The sequence below is a fragment of the Sminthopsis crassicaudata genome, chromosome 1, assembly GCF_048593235.1.
Source record: "Sminthopsis crassicaudata isolate SCR6 chromosome 1, ASM4859323v1, whole genome shotgun sequence".
Taxonomy (NCBI): domain Eukaryota; kingdom Metazoa; phylum Chordata; class Mammalia; order Dasyuromorphia; family Dasyuridae; genus Sminthopsis; species Sminthopsis crassicaudata.
Window position 1 is genome coordinate 217,959,056 of NC_133617.1, and position 14,425 is coordinate 217,973,480.

The following is a 14,425-nucleotide window of genomic DNA, read 5'->3' on the forward strand; positions in this document are numbered from 1 at the left end:
AAAGGAGAGAGACTAGGAGGTTACTAAAATAGTACAGGTAAAAAAAGATGAGGTCTTATGCTAAGGTAATGTCTGTTAAGTGAAGAGTTGGAGGCAAAAGCAAGAGGTTTTAAGGAGGATAAGAGGTGGATATGAAAATGGGATATATGTAAGAGATATTGTGGAGGTTGATTCATTAAGACTTGGCAATTAACTAGATATGTTCTGTGGGACAGGAAAAAGTCAGGACTGTCATCCTCAGTGATATGGGAGAATATTGGTGTCTTCAATAAAAATAAGGAAGTTTAAGAAAATTAGTCAAAGCAGGTATATGTTTTGTCCTCTTAAGATCCATTCAATAAAAGTCCTGAAATTGTTTGTTGCCCTCAGATGAAATCTTGAGCTGCCTTAAAAATAGGACAGCTATTATAATAAAAAATAAAATTTTAAAAAAATAGGACACATCCCTTCCATACTGCAAGGACTGGGTGGGGGTAGTACCCCTGTGATCTGGAAAATATGCACAAAATTTTTGGCTATCCCCAAGTCTGATTTTTTTCCTTTTCTCTTTATGCATTATGGTAAAATTTGAGTTAAGTAGTTGGTCAGAGGCTCTGTGTCATCTGCTGGCCTTCATGCGTTGTCTGCAGCTTCCAAAAAACGTCCCATTTGGTTTCTTATTTTGACCCATAATATACTGAAACCATGATGAGAAAAGTCATAACTTGGAAGGGATAAAAATATATCTGCACTAGTTCATATCAGTACCCTGAGAAAGAGGCAAAAAGCAGAGAAACTCGTGCTTTACGAAGCCAAAACCTAAATGGGTTCACACTAGACAATTAGATAATATTTAGAGTAATAAGGGTCTTTAGAGGTCTAGTTTAACCTCTCATTTTACAGATGAGCCCCCTAAAGTTTAAGCACTGTCAGAGATTGTCAAGTTTCCTCCCCTGTCACTTGAGACATTAGGCATGGCCTGGTTAAATGAAGCAAAAAAATAACTTGACATTGCAGGCCAAAGTGGAATGGTGCACAGATTATTAGTAAGGTCCTCTGTCTACTACATGTCAGGCTGCTTTTCACTAGGGTGATGAGTCTGACAACTTTAATCTGCCTATCTATCATGTATATTATCAATGTGTCAAACTAGGATGTAAGTGTGGCTGAAACAAGCTCTTCGTTCCATTCATTTCCCTTTTAGACTTCTGATTAAATCAAATTGGAACCCTATGTGTGTTGACAGCAGGTTCTGAAGCAGAAACTCTTTGAAGACTGATACTGGTGACACGAGATACAGCCTTGAGGCACCAGTTCTTCCCTAAACTGCAAAAAATTCAATACAATTGTAAAGAACATTTGTCTACAACTAACAGATTCCTGACAATGTTGACCCAAGTCTACATTTTAGGAAGAAGACTAAAGCCTGCTTCAGAAGATTAGTATTTTTAAGAGGTCTATTTGAACTCTACTCATATTGTCTAAGTTCAAAATAACAGTTGAAAAATCAATCATGAGACTAGAAGAGTTCCCTGGTAATTGGGAGTGGCAAGCCATTTCTTTGTGCTTAGTAGCAAAGATGACTACACAGTCTTTCCAGTCCAATAGTTATTTGTATTTTAATTGAATTGGTAAAGAAGGTAAAATCTACCTTTACTAATTTCTTGCACTGATTCCATCACATAATTAAACTACCTAATTTCAAAATTAGTGACAATTTCTCTAACTTCTCATTATTGACAGTGTTGCGTATGCTTAACGCAAGGGGAAGACTATATCACATTTCTATTCCATCCCACACTGCTTTGTACTGAAAAGAGAATGAAGTTCATACCTTTCCAAAAAGGAATGTTCTTTTTGTGGTTCTCTGTATTAAAGAAAAAAAATTAATATGGATCAATAACATCACAAATGTCTGATGCAATTTAGCTCCCCCAAAATATCTCAAATGTTAAAAAAAATATTCTTCATTGTGTTTTACAAAATCAGATAAGACAACTGAGTGGTTTTTTAATTCTTTATTTTAAACTAAATATTCAACTCAGTAATAAGGTGTTTAAAAAAAAAAGATTTATTCCTATGGTATTGTTGCTATCCCTGTCAGCCATGGTTTTATTTAGTTGTATGTGCTAATTTTTCATCTTAAGATGTGAAGAGAACATTTAATTAACACTCAAAATGACTTATGTAAAAGAAAATATTAAGAGTTAGAGAGCTCTTGTGGCTTTAACTAACAAAAGGCCAATATTTCTTGAAAAGCCAATATTTCCCAATTACCAGTGAGAGCTAATCTCCATTGACAGAAGAAATAGCTTTCTAGAATATAATGGAAAACCCAGTTAAAACATTTGCATTTCCCACATCCCCATTCAAATTAGGTTCCCAATTTACTTGAACTATGTGACTTGGGAACTACACATTAAGCAGAAACAAAACTTAAGCAGAAACAAATCTTTAACTATTTCTCCAGTTTTAAAAAAGAAAATCTTCTGAACCAATAAGATAATCATCCTCTAGACTCACCTTTGTGCATTTCAGGAGGAAAAAAAGCAAAAGCAGAGCACTAATTTGAAATATCATAATTTTAACCTTGTTCTATTTCCTTTATTCCCCAACAACTTGACCCAGCAAAAATAAAAAACCACACAAGCCAGAATTCCACACACAGGCTCGTATGTTGAATCACTGCATGATTCAATTTTGACCCTGCAGTAAGAGCACTAATTTTAAATGCTGGTAATTAAGCTCTCATACAAGGGAGGCAATCACCATGAGACTCTTGGAACTAATCAATATTCTTCACAGAAATACAAAGATGGAGAATTGGGAATAGTCTAATTCCATTTTCACCAGAACCTTATCTCTACTAAGTCAACACATGTGTGATAGTAACCTTTATACTCTCAGAAGCGATCAAAACAAATATAACAATGACCCCCAAAAAGAGAACAGTAATGGGACAGAGTTGAAATTCCTCTGTCAGATTCAGCAGCAACTGCTCTGTGGCAGGGCTCTATCTCAAATGTTCCTACTAGAACTCCTGAAATGAGGGAAAGGGAGTAAAGAGTTCTGTTGTTATCCTTCCAGATCAAACTGGATGCTCCTTTTCAATAAAGCAAAACTACAGAAACCCATTAACTCATCATCAAAAACTTTTAGGAAAAGGCCCAGATGGATGATTCTGTAGACAACAATGCAGAAAGTTGAACAAGTTATGTTATTTCTCAGAGCCCAAGCTTCCTCATATTCAAAAAAAAGGAAGCTGAACTAGTTATCTCTCTAGTTTTAAAGATTTATGATTCTTTGACTATAAGTGAGACTCTAGAAAGACAGAATGGAAGAAGATATTAAACATTAACAACATTCAGAGAAGTTAAAAGGAAGTGATCTAATGTCATCAGTTTGACTTATCTGCTTCCAGTTTATTTTTTGATACCAACACCATCAAAGTGAAAGAGAAAGAAATGGAAGTTTAGAAGATCCTGGGTGATTAGATAATAAAAAAATCTACATTTATAAAAAGCACTAAATTTGATCATCACAATTCTAGGAAATACTCATTTTATCCTTCACTTCAAAGATGAGGAAACTGAACACAGAAAGGCTTAAACATGTGTATAACACAACTAGTAAATGTCCAGGTAAGAGTTGGACCCAGATATTTCTCATTCTAAGTTCAGAGTTCTAGCCTTTATACCATGTTCTTTTTCTGTATAGAAGTTATTGTACCAGGGTTGTGGTCTTTTCTACCTTTATCAAGCCCTTCCTTTGATTTTAATTGACCTTGTGTGGCTTGCCACACAAGCCTATAAGGTCATTTTATTCTATTCATAGTGCTGTAACTCAAAAAATAACTTCTTTCATTAGAGTCTCTGTATAGTTAGTTAACAATCTCAATCCCTATAGATAGGGTTAGTCAGTATTTCAAAGGACGATGATATACCATAATAACTTACTCTGATGAACATAACCCAAGAGAACAGCAGCATAGCAAAAGAACAATTTGCCTCCCCTTATATGTTCATGTCAGAACTTACCAAGCTTTCTCGGCTTCCACTTATGTCTCCATTTCTCCCCACCAATTATAAATAGAAGCCCAGCCTTCACAGAACTCCTCAAACTACCTGGTGGGAAGGATCTTTTATCAGATTAGCACAAGTGCATTTCTTGACATATGTGGAGGTTTGAGCCTCCACAAACAGTGGAAAAGCTGTTGTTTGGGGTCATGTGCACAGATTAAGGGAAACACCTGAAGCACAGGGGTTGATCTGGATTCCCATTATACCCCAATTATGACATCCACTTAAGCACATTCTGCTAACTCTAGCCTTTAGCTCCACTATGATCAAAGTAGTTTTTATCCTCAACAATCATGAAGAATTCTAGTTCTTTAACTTTACTAGCCCTATGTTGAAGACACACAACAAATAATTAAGGAAATTTTCCATTTGGTATTTAACAAATTAAAAGTGTTTGCTATTTCCTAGAAAAAAGAGGTGGCTCTGACAACGAAATGATTTACATACATTTTGCTACATTATATTCCTTCTTCAAAAATAGATTCTTAATGGGCAGCTAAGTGGTGCAGTGAGTAGAACACCAACCCTGAATTCAAGAGGACCTGAGTTTAGATCGGATCTCAGACACTTAATACTTCCTAACTGTGTGACTTTGGGCAAGTCGCTTAACCCCATTTGCCTCAGCCCCCCCTCCAAAAAATTGTATTCTTCAAAAAATGAATTTAGTATTTTTAGACCCTATATCAGTATTTGTGGAAATACTAGACAAATATTTTGAAAATGTCTGTGAACAGAACTTAGGGACAAGGTCCGCAATATTCTGATAAAAATGGTGATGGCAAGGATGATTTGAGAAGCAAACATGAATGAAATTGTTACTCAAATCGATGCAGAAAATAAGCTTGAGAAAGCAAGGCTGGTTTAACAGGAGCTCTAATCCACATAGTATCGGTACTAAAAAATATTAATCTTCCTGAGATTCCAAGTAATATTAGCACTGGTGACCGATATAAAAGCACCAAACCTAAACCCTCATTAAGAAAAAGGCTAATCCAAAGAGGAAAAAAGTTATTTAGATTTCCAAACAATTGTTTACCAAAATAAAAAAAAATAAATAACAAAAGATATTAAGGTGAATGCAATTTATCTAGTTCAGTGTTGTTGTTGTTTTAGGAAAATGGATAGCTCCTACACAATTTTTTCTCCTAAAGCATACTCCGAGGTAAAAAAAAATTGGGCCATCTTCACGGCTACAGTATTTAGAAAATATATTTAAAGTATTCCTTTGTTGTGTTCGACCCCAAAATACTGGGTATTTTGTAATTTTTATGGAATTTGATGAGTGCAGTATTCTTTAACTCCTTCCATTTGTCATAATTAAGAACTATGCATGTGTGCTGCATGAAAATATTCTCTTTTGTTTTTAAGAAAAAATAGACTCTAAATTAACTAGATTTCTGAAGAAGAAGAAAAATAGAAACTGTACAAGTATATAATGCAGTGGTCTCGTATATTCAGAAGAATTAGTTTTGGGGTGGATTGTTGTTATTTTTTGTTTTCAAGATACTGAATCATCATCACCACAGAGCAAAAAAAAAAAAAAAAAAAATGAATAGCATCACCATGTCAACAGAAAGACCACAGTAAGTCTTTCATTCCTTTCACTCATCCCCTTATTTGACCCAAATTAGGCTATGTGCCCCATTATACTGCTTTCCTCAACATTCCCTGGGTGGCACTAACAGGAAGGCTCACCAAAGGAGGCAGCCTGAAAATACCCACAGAACAGGAGCAGAAGGAGTCAGAGAACTTTGATGATAGGTTCCATGGCGAAACAGGGTCTACCTTCATTAATTCCTACCTAGTCTTTGGGGCTAAATTTCTTAGAGGAAAGAGGAGAAAAAAACTATTTTTCCCTGTGGATAAATAAAATGTTCTATGCTCGGACAGTAAGAAATAACATTTTTGCTTTATTCTAAATGAAAATTTGCAATTCAATTTATCATAACTTTTTATAAAAAGTTTCCAATTAAATTATGTTTTAGAAATGTATTACAAAGATCAAAATCTATTCAAAAATACTGATAATAAAATATTAATTCATTTCAATTAAAAGATATTTATTTAATGCTAACTACATGAAAGGCATTAAGTTCAATGCAAGGGATAAAAAGAAAAATGCAAAAAACTCACAAGGAGTTTATATTCTAACAGGAGAATGCATCACACACATAAACAAAGAAATGAAAAAAAAATTTCAGGAGGAAGGAAACGTTTAGATGTAGGGATACAGGCAAAGACTCTCCTTGGGGTGAGGAGAATGGTACCAGGAATAAGTCCTGAAAAGAGGTAGGGATCTTATAAGGCAGAGGTTTGGAAGGAGACCTTTCCAGGCATAGGAGACAATCAGCCTGAAAGTATGAAAATAGGAAAATGTAGCTGACCATTTGTCAAACCATTTATTCCCTAGAGATCAGAGCAAAAATGAGAGAATAAGCAATAATGTTAATGAGTTTTGAGCTATGGAGTAGGAAGCTAAGTCATATTGCTTCTATTCTCAAATCATTCTGTGGTGATGGTTGTTGTTCTAATGTGGCCAACTTTTTATGACCCCATGGACCATAGCATACCAACACTGTCCAGGAGGTTTTCTTGGCAAAGATGCTGAAATACTTTGCCATTTCTGTCTTCCTATGGATAAGGGAAACAAAGATAAAGCATCTTGCCTAATAAGTGTCTGAGGCCTTATTTTAACTCTTCTCCCTCATTCCAGCCCCAGCTCTCTCTATCCATTGAGCCATTCAGCTGTTTCCCCAATTCATTCCACACAATTCTATAAAAAAATCTTTTACCTTGAGCATACATCTACTCAAAAAATAATTAGTGGCTCTCCATTTCCTATTATTCCTCCACAATCTGACATGACCATAAACCAGTGTGATTTCTAATTCATTCCATCCACATACTCTGGACTATTCAAAATTTTCTGAGCATGTTCTTTGACTTTCCACTTCTGTCTTTGTTTATACTCTTCTTAAGTCTTGAATATTCTTCTTTCTCTTCTAGCTATCCTTTAAAGTCTAATTTCAATGTTATTTCCTATAAGAAACTTTCCTGATCCCTGTTCCAACCAGGCAATAATATTTTTCACTAAGTTTGGACCAAACATTTCTAACACTTCTAATGTTCTTTATTCTTTTGTTTTCACTTAACAGCATTTTATTTTCTCCAATTACATGTAAAAGTAGTTTTCAACATTCACTTTGTAAGATTTTGAGTTCCAAATTTTTTCTCTTTCCCATCCTTCCCTCTACCCTCCCCAAGGCATGAAACAATCTGATATAGGTTTTACATGTACAATCACTTTAAACATATTTTCATGTTAGTCATATTGTGAAAGAAAAATCAAAACAAAAGGGAAAAACCACAAGAAAGAAAAAACACAAAGGTGAAAATAATATGCTTCAATCTGCATTCAGTAGTTCTTTCTCTGGATGCAAATGGAATTTTCCATCTCAAGTCTATTGGAATTGTCTTGGATAACTGTCATAATTGGTCACGCTAATGTTCTTTCAATCCAATCCAATAAATATTTCTTAAGCACCTACTATGTGCCAGGCACTGAATTAAGCACTGGGAGTATAATAAATAAAAAGAAAACAGTCATTGTAAAGGGTCTTAAAATCTAATCAAGGAGACAACACAAAAAGAGGCAGGAAATCAGGGATCCATGGTAGTGGGATGGGATTCACAAAGAATAATCTAACATCAGCATTTGAATCTGGGTTCAACTCTAGTGTTTTTTCAACTGAATGAGACTCTTCATTAAATCTATATAAAATATATGAATTGTTTAAAGTTGCTGAGAGAGAAAATCATATAAAAAACACAAATAAACATGTGAAATATGGCAGTTTTTTTGTTTTTGTTTTCCCTACCTTTCTGTCTGCTACCTGCATCCTTATCCCATACTTCCCCACTCTAATTTGGATCTGAAAAATAAAAAATAAAAAACAAAAAATAAAAAAACAACCAAGAAATGATGATGAAGAATCTTGGTCCTACTTATCATTCTGAATTCTATGAGGAAGAATCTGAAGATCAAAGCACTAAATTTGCATTATTTACATGCTAATGATATGAAACAGATGGAAAGCAAAGGTTGTGGTGGGGCGATCTTGGAGTGAAAAATATGAAATAATTAAAAATTAGGATTAAAGGAGAACAGAAATTTATCTTCTCACATCACAGAGGATAAAAATCAAGACAGTGATTTTCGCAGAAAATTGCTAAAGTTTATATGGCAAGGCAATCCAGTGAATAAATGATTTCACTTAAAAGTTTTTGGAAGTTCTCTTTGATGTCAATTAATCTTTCCTGTGATTTATGAAAGGCCTGTAAAGGAAATGGCAAATGTAGAGGGGAAAAATTTTTATGAACTTCTACGAATGCAGCAACTTGAGACTCCCTCACAAATGTAGATCTTTAAGTTTTTACATTTTCTTATACTTATTTTTATTATGTTGAAATATATTAACATTTTAACAACCTAATTCTGTCAACTGTAAAAGTCTGTGGGTAAGATTAGTAAGCAGAGGGTACAGAGGGAGGCACAAAAAGAGGCTAATGTCATAGCCATAAAGAACTGTTTAATAGTTGGGAAGAGAGCATTAAGCAGCGGAAGAGAGAATAATTAAATAGCCATTAAGTAACTGGATAAAAATCTGACTAGAATAATCTGTACAAAGTAGTTATTAAGCCTAGAAAAAAAAGAATTATTGCTCTTCAATAAAGTGAAATCACAAAGCAACAATTCTCAGAATGAAGGTAGAAGATATGCCTAATAATGATGTGAAGAACTTATGTTGTATAAAATCTTTCCCACATCTGAATTCTTAGACCTGAAAGAAGAGAAAATTAAACAATTATCCAATAATTGGCAGAAGTCAAGAACCTCTAGAGCTCCCTGCTGCTTCTAAGGATAAGAAACTATCTCCTCTAAAACAACAAATATACAATTCTTTCTAATCAATTAGGGCTTGCTTGCTGACTTCATAAACAAGTACATATTAAATATACATAGTTCTGCTTATGGAAATGAAGAAAAATGAGTAGAAAATTAAATATCTTGAATTGCACTTTCCATCAAACATTAATTTTGAGTTGCTGAATAATTTATCCTCTTTACACCAGTACACTTATTTCCATCTAATAATTGAAGAGAAACCTAGAAGGGAAATGTGGACAATATATAATGGCAGAAAATAACTATCTCTTTGGAGAGCAATACTCTCCTAATCACTCATAATCTTTATTCTAATCATAACTTAATCTACTCACACTATAATTTTAAATCACCTTTGATTCTTCCCTTTTTCTTAGCTTATATAACCAAAAAATTATCAAAATTTGTTCTTTTGATCTCTACATCTCTAGTCTCTTTCTTCTTTCTACTCTGATCTACCATTTTTCAGGCCCTCTTCCCCTATTACCTTAACTCTCTCATCTTTCCCTATTCATGGGGCTCCATTACATAATCCATCCTTTACATGGCTGACCAAATAAGTCTTTCTAAAGCATAGGTTTGACCATAACAGTCCATATCAAAAATTTAGCTATTCCCTGTTGCCTCCAAGGACCACAACCACATGCCTCTCATAATATAACTCTAGATGATCATTTCAATTTTCTTTCATACTCTACATTCCCCTCAAAATAAACAGCAAGGTCATCTCCCATACTGAGTTTTTCCTCATCATCTCTATCTATTAATATCCTTTTTTCCCCTCAAAAGCCTCAGCACAGGGACCACTTCTTTGGTTTAAACCTCCCCACCCCCAACTGAAAGTTTCTTCTCCTTCCTCAAAATTCTTATAAAACACTTTTCTGAATCTTTCATTTACTTTCATTAAACTTCCTTTTGCAATATTCAATTGTAATAATATATATTACTGAAGGGAAGGAATTTGTGTCATGCTTTACCTCTGCATCCCTCATTAGTAAATATTTAATGAACATTTCTTGAATGAATGTATGCAAGAATAATTTTAGTTATCTTCAGAATATGTGTCTGTGCTTAAATTGTAATCTATTTGAAGGGAAAAGGAGATCACAATATGAGGTATTGTGGTAGAATGCAACTGAGACACAGTAGTGTAATGGATATAGCACTGAAATTGGAATCGGGCACTTTGTTCAAATCCCATTTCTGCTTCTTACAATATGTGTGATCTTGGGCAAGTCACTTTGCTTTTGAGGGTCTCAGTTTCCTCTTCTGCAAAATTAGGGTCTTGGACTAAATAATCTATAAAGTCTTTCTAACTCTGAATTTTATGATCCTGTATCTATCTCAAAGAGAATTATGGAATTATCAAGTGTCAATGTCTTGTTCTATCCAGTGGTAGAGTATATAGCAAAATAGCCTAGGTTGATGTCTAGATAGAACAGGAAGTACCATCTGGCCTGGTGATAGCTAGGTATAATGATTTGGGTAAGTTATCAACTATAGTTAAGGAAAATGTATTACCTTATCATCAAATCATTCTCTCAAGACAGCAACAGATGCACAAGTGATTTATTCATATCACATAGATGCTACCGACTGTTTCAGGTTTGAAATTTTTCTCTTCTGTAAACGAGCCCAATCTCTTCTGCAATTTTTGGGTGTGCATTAATAGTGGTTACATAGAACCAGGAGAACATCATACACAGTAACAGCAACATTGTGTGATAATCAACCACGATTAATTTAGCTCTTCTTAGCAATACAATGATCCAAAACAATTCCAAAAGACTCACCAGAGAAAGAACTATAGGGTCTGAATGCAAATTGAAGCATACTATTTTCTCTGTGTGTGTGTGTGTGTGTGTGTGTGTGTGTGTGTGTGTGTGTGTGTGAGAGAGAGAGAGAGAGAGAGAGAGAGAGAGAGAGAGAGAAGAGAGAGAGAGATAAACAGAGAGAGAGAGATAAACAGAGAGAGAGAGAGAGAGAGAGAGAGAGAGAGAAAGACAGAGAGAAACAGAGAGATGGAGACAGACAGACAGACACAGTCAGACAGACATACAGAGAGAGAGAGAGAGAGAGAGAGAGAGAGAGAGAGAGAGAGAGAGAGAGAGAGAGAAAGAGAGAGAGAGAGAGAGAGAGAGAGAAGGAGGTTGGGAGGGAGGGAGAGATAGAGGGAAAAATAATGAGAGAGTGTATGTGTGTGTGTTTGTATGTTTTATAGCTTTTTCCTTTTGTTCTGTTTCTTCTTTCACAACATAACAAATGTGGAAATATGGTTGCATGATTGAACATGTATAATCTATTTCGGATTGCTTGCCATATTGGGAAGAGAGGATAAGAGGAAGGGAGAGAAAAAATCTGGAACTCAAAATTTTATAAAAAATGAATGTTGAAAACTATCTTTACATGTAATTGGAAAAAATAAAATACTATTTACCCAAAAAAGTGATTTGCAGTAAAAACCATCCATACTTAACATACAGAAGCAATACAATTGTAATCATGTAAAACTAAGAAACAAAAAAGCAGGAAAGTTATAAAGATAAATATAAAGATATTGCTTTGATATTGTGAACGCTGGTTTTTTAATTGCCTAAGTTCAAGATTCGGAGCTCTGCAGCTGATATTCATGATAGTTTATTCCTTGAGAAAAAATTTTATGCACGTCTTAGAGAAATTCTTGTTCATATTTGTGGTCCCTTCCAATTTGAACACTCAGTGAAACTGTGACTCTATAGAACTAAATAAATTAACCATAGGACAATGATTACTGTTATCTATCACCTCTGTATTGCTTCTATTGTCCCTTCCCACATAAATGGAAGCTAGCAAGTTTGGTGTTTTTTTTAAAATGCCATTATTTGTTTTTAAAATTATCTTTATATGGGCCCTACATAGAGGATAAATTGCCACCTCATCATTTGCTAAAAACCCACTGGGGCTTCAGATAAAAACATGATTAATATATAAAATGAATGCTCAATTTTTTTTATTCAATTGCCATTTAAAAAAATAAAAATAGAATTCTATCAGAAGCACTGTTGAAAAGGATGTATTAATATAAGACATGTTATGCATGTTAATACTTTTCTCACTAATTCTTAACTACCTATTCTTTATATCTGAGAGGACTGTATCTTTCAAATCCAATTTGACTCTCTCTCTCTCTCTCTCATACTCATACTCAGATCCCTTTCTTAACTCTAGTGTTTTGAGCTAGATACCATCTCAAAAAGTTTATCATCAGCTTTCTTGTTATTGTAGGTTTTCTTTGCCTCCACCATAACTAATGTACTTACCCTGCTTGGGTCTTATTGATGACCTTGGTTTATTTTACCATAGTCCTCAATTATTTTTCCTTTCCTTTTCTCACTTAGTTGCTAAAGACAGTAAGAAATAATCATATTCTCACACCACAACATGAAGCTCTGTGTGACTACCAGGATACTTTCACACTCCAGATAACATTCTCACAGCTAGATGTGTAAAGCACAATAGTCATCGATATACAATCATTCTTTAGCAACCCCTGCATATACAACACACCAAGAAAAACTATTGAACCCTAACCAACAAACAAGGACATGGATATTTTTCTATTTATAAACTGCCTTCTTTCAAAGTAACTACATCTCTTTCCAATGGCAAATCTAAGCTCTTCTAGGAACATAACTTTTAAAAAACATCCATTTATGTAAATCTCAAGAATCTTAACTATAATATAGTTTTACTCATGTTTGGTTATCCAATATTTCAAAGTATTACCTCAAATATTTCCAGTCAAACTCTTAACATCTCAGTTTATTTATAAAAAAAATCAATCAATCAACATTAATAAAGTACATATTATGTGTCAGGCACTGTGCTAAGTAGGAATAATGAAGTTGAGAATAACTAATAAATTAATCAGCTAGTAAGAAACACTTATCAAAAATAATGGCAACAATTAGCATTTATATAGTACTTTAAGGTTTGCAAAACCCTTAACAAATTTTATCTCATTTCATCCTTGCAATAATCCTAGATGATGGGGACTAGTATTTATCCCCACATTATAGATGAGAAAACAGAGGCAGATAAAGATAAAGTCGGGTCATATAACTACAAATTATCCAAAGTTGGATTTGAACTCAGGTTTTCCGGATTCCCCAGAATTTTATGAAGAATAACAAGAGTAGAGGTATATTTTAAATTTAACCAATGAATAAATTTACAAATCAGCCAGCTTGATCCCTTGTTATTTTTCCCCTCTGAGTTAACTAAGTACTCTGAGTTAACTAAGAATTGTAGGAAATATTGATTCTTCCTATTAATTCACAGGCTTTTCTCTTTAAAAGCCTAGATACTTTACACAGTGGAATAGAATGCAGTATATATGTGCTATCTTCAAGGTTAGGTCTAAGTTATTGGATCAATAAAGTTATTGATTTGCAAATAATAAGATTTACTGGTAGGATAGTCCATTCATAAATAAAATGCTATTTGAAATCTTCAAGTGCAAAACCTCATCCAGAAAAAGGTGACTAGAGTGGGAGAATGAAAAGACAGAAGATGTCAGAAAAGTAAACCCCTGACATTACCACTAAGTAGGGACATGGAATGGAACAATTTCATCTGGATTGGGAATTCTCAAATGAAACAACTTATCTAATGTAGATTGACACCTTTTTTTTTTTTTTTTTACAATTTATAATCTAAGAGCTATGTTTCTTTTTCTTTTTTTTTCTTTTTCTTTTTTTTTTTCCTGAGGCAATTGGGGTTAAATGACTTGCTCAGGGTCACACAGCTAGGAATTCAGATCTTCCTGAAGTCAGGACTCTTGTTCTATCCACTGTGCCACCTTGCTGCCCCTATTTTTCTTTTCTTTTTTTTTTTACTTAAGAGTATTTTATTTTTTCCATTTATATTTAAAGATACTTTTCAACATTCACTTTTATAAGATTTTTCAGTTTCAAATTCTCCCTCCCTTCCCCCTTCCCTTCCTCCATCCTTCCTCTTCCCCAAGATAGAAAGCAATCTGATCTAGGTTACACATGTACAATCATATTAAATATATTTCTACTTTAGACATGCTGTGAAAAAAGAATCAGAACAACAACAAAAAAAAGGTGGGGGAGTGAATATAGTATGTTTTTATCTGCATTCAGACTCCATAATTCTTTCTTTGAATATGGAGAACATTTTTCATCATGAGTTCCTTGAATCATTGAATTGCTGAGAAGTAAATTAATCATACTTGATCATCACACAATGATGCTATTACTGTGTACAATGTTCTGCTCACTTTTCTTAGCATCAGTTCATCTAAGATTTTCCAGGTTTTTCTGGAATCAGTATGCTTATTATTTCTTATAGAACAATTATTTTACATTCACATTATATTACACATTATATTGGCAAAGATACTTGAATGGTCTGCCAT

At 34.0% G+C, this 14,425-nt stretch overlaps 1 protein-coding gene across 15 annotated transcripts in view; it reads right to left on the reverse strand.

The window, feature by feature from the left end:
• The window catches only part of LDLRAD4 (low density lipoprotein receptor class A domain containing 4), a 565,990-nt gene that overhangs the window by 391,390 nt on the left and 160,175 nt on the right, over nucleotides 1-14,425 (reverse strand). For 8 of the 15 annotated variants that reach the window (XM_074274524.1, XM_074274409.1, XM_074274433.1 and 5 more), the window contains one exon: nucleotides 7,937-7,990. The exons of 5 other annotated variants lie outside the window; for them this stretch is intronic. The gene's annotated coding sequence lies outside the window, so the exon portion shown is untranslated. Of the gene's footprint in view, nucleotides 1-1,813; nucleotides 1,847-7,936; nucleotides 7,991-14,425 lie in introns of all 15 variants that reach the window. 2 more of the 15 variants (XM_074274450.1, XM_074274493.1) reach the window with 2 other exon arrangements.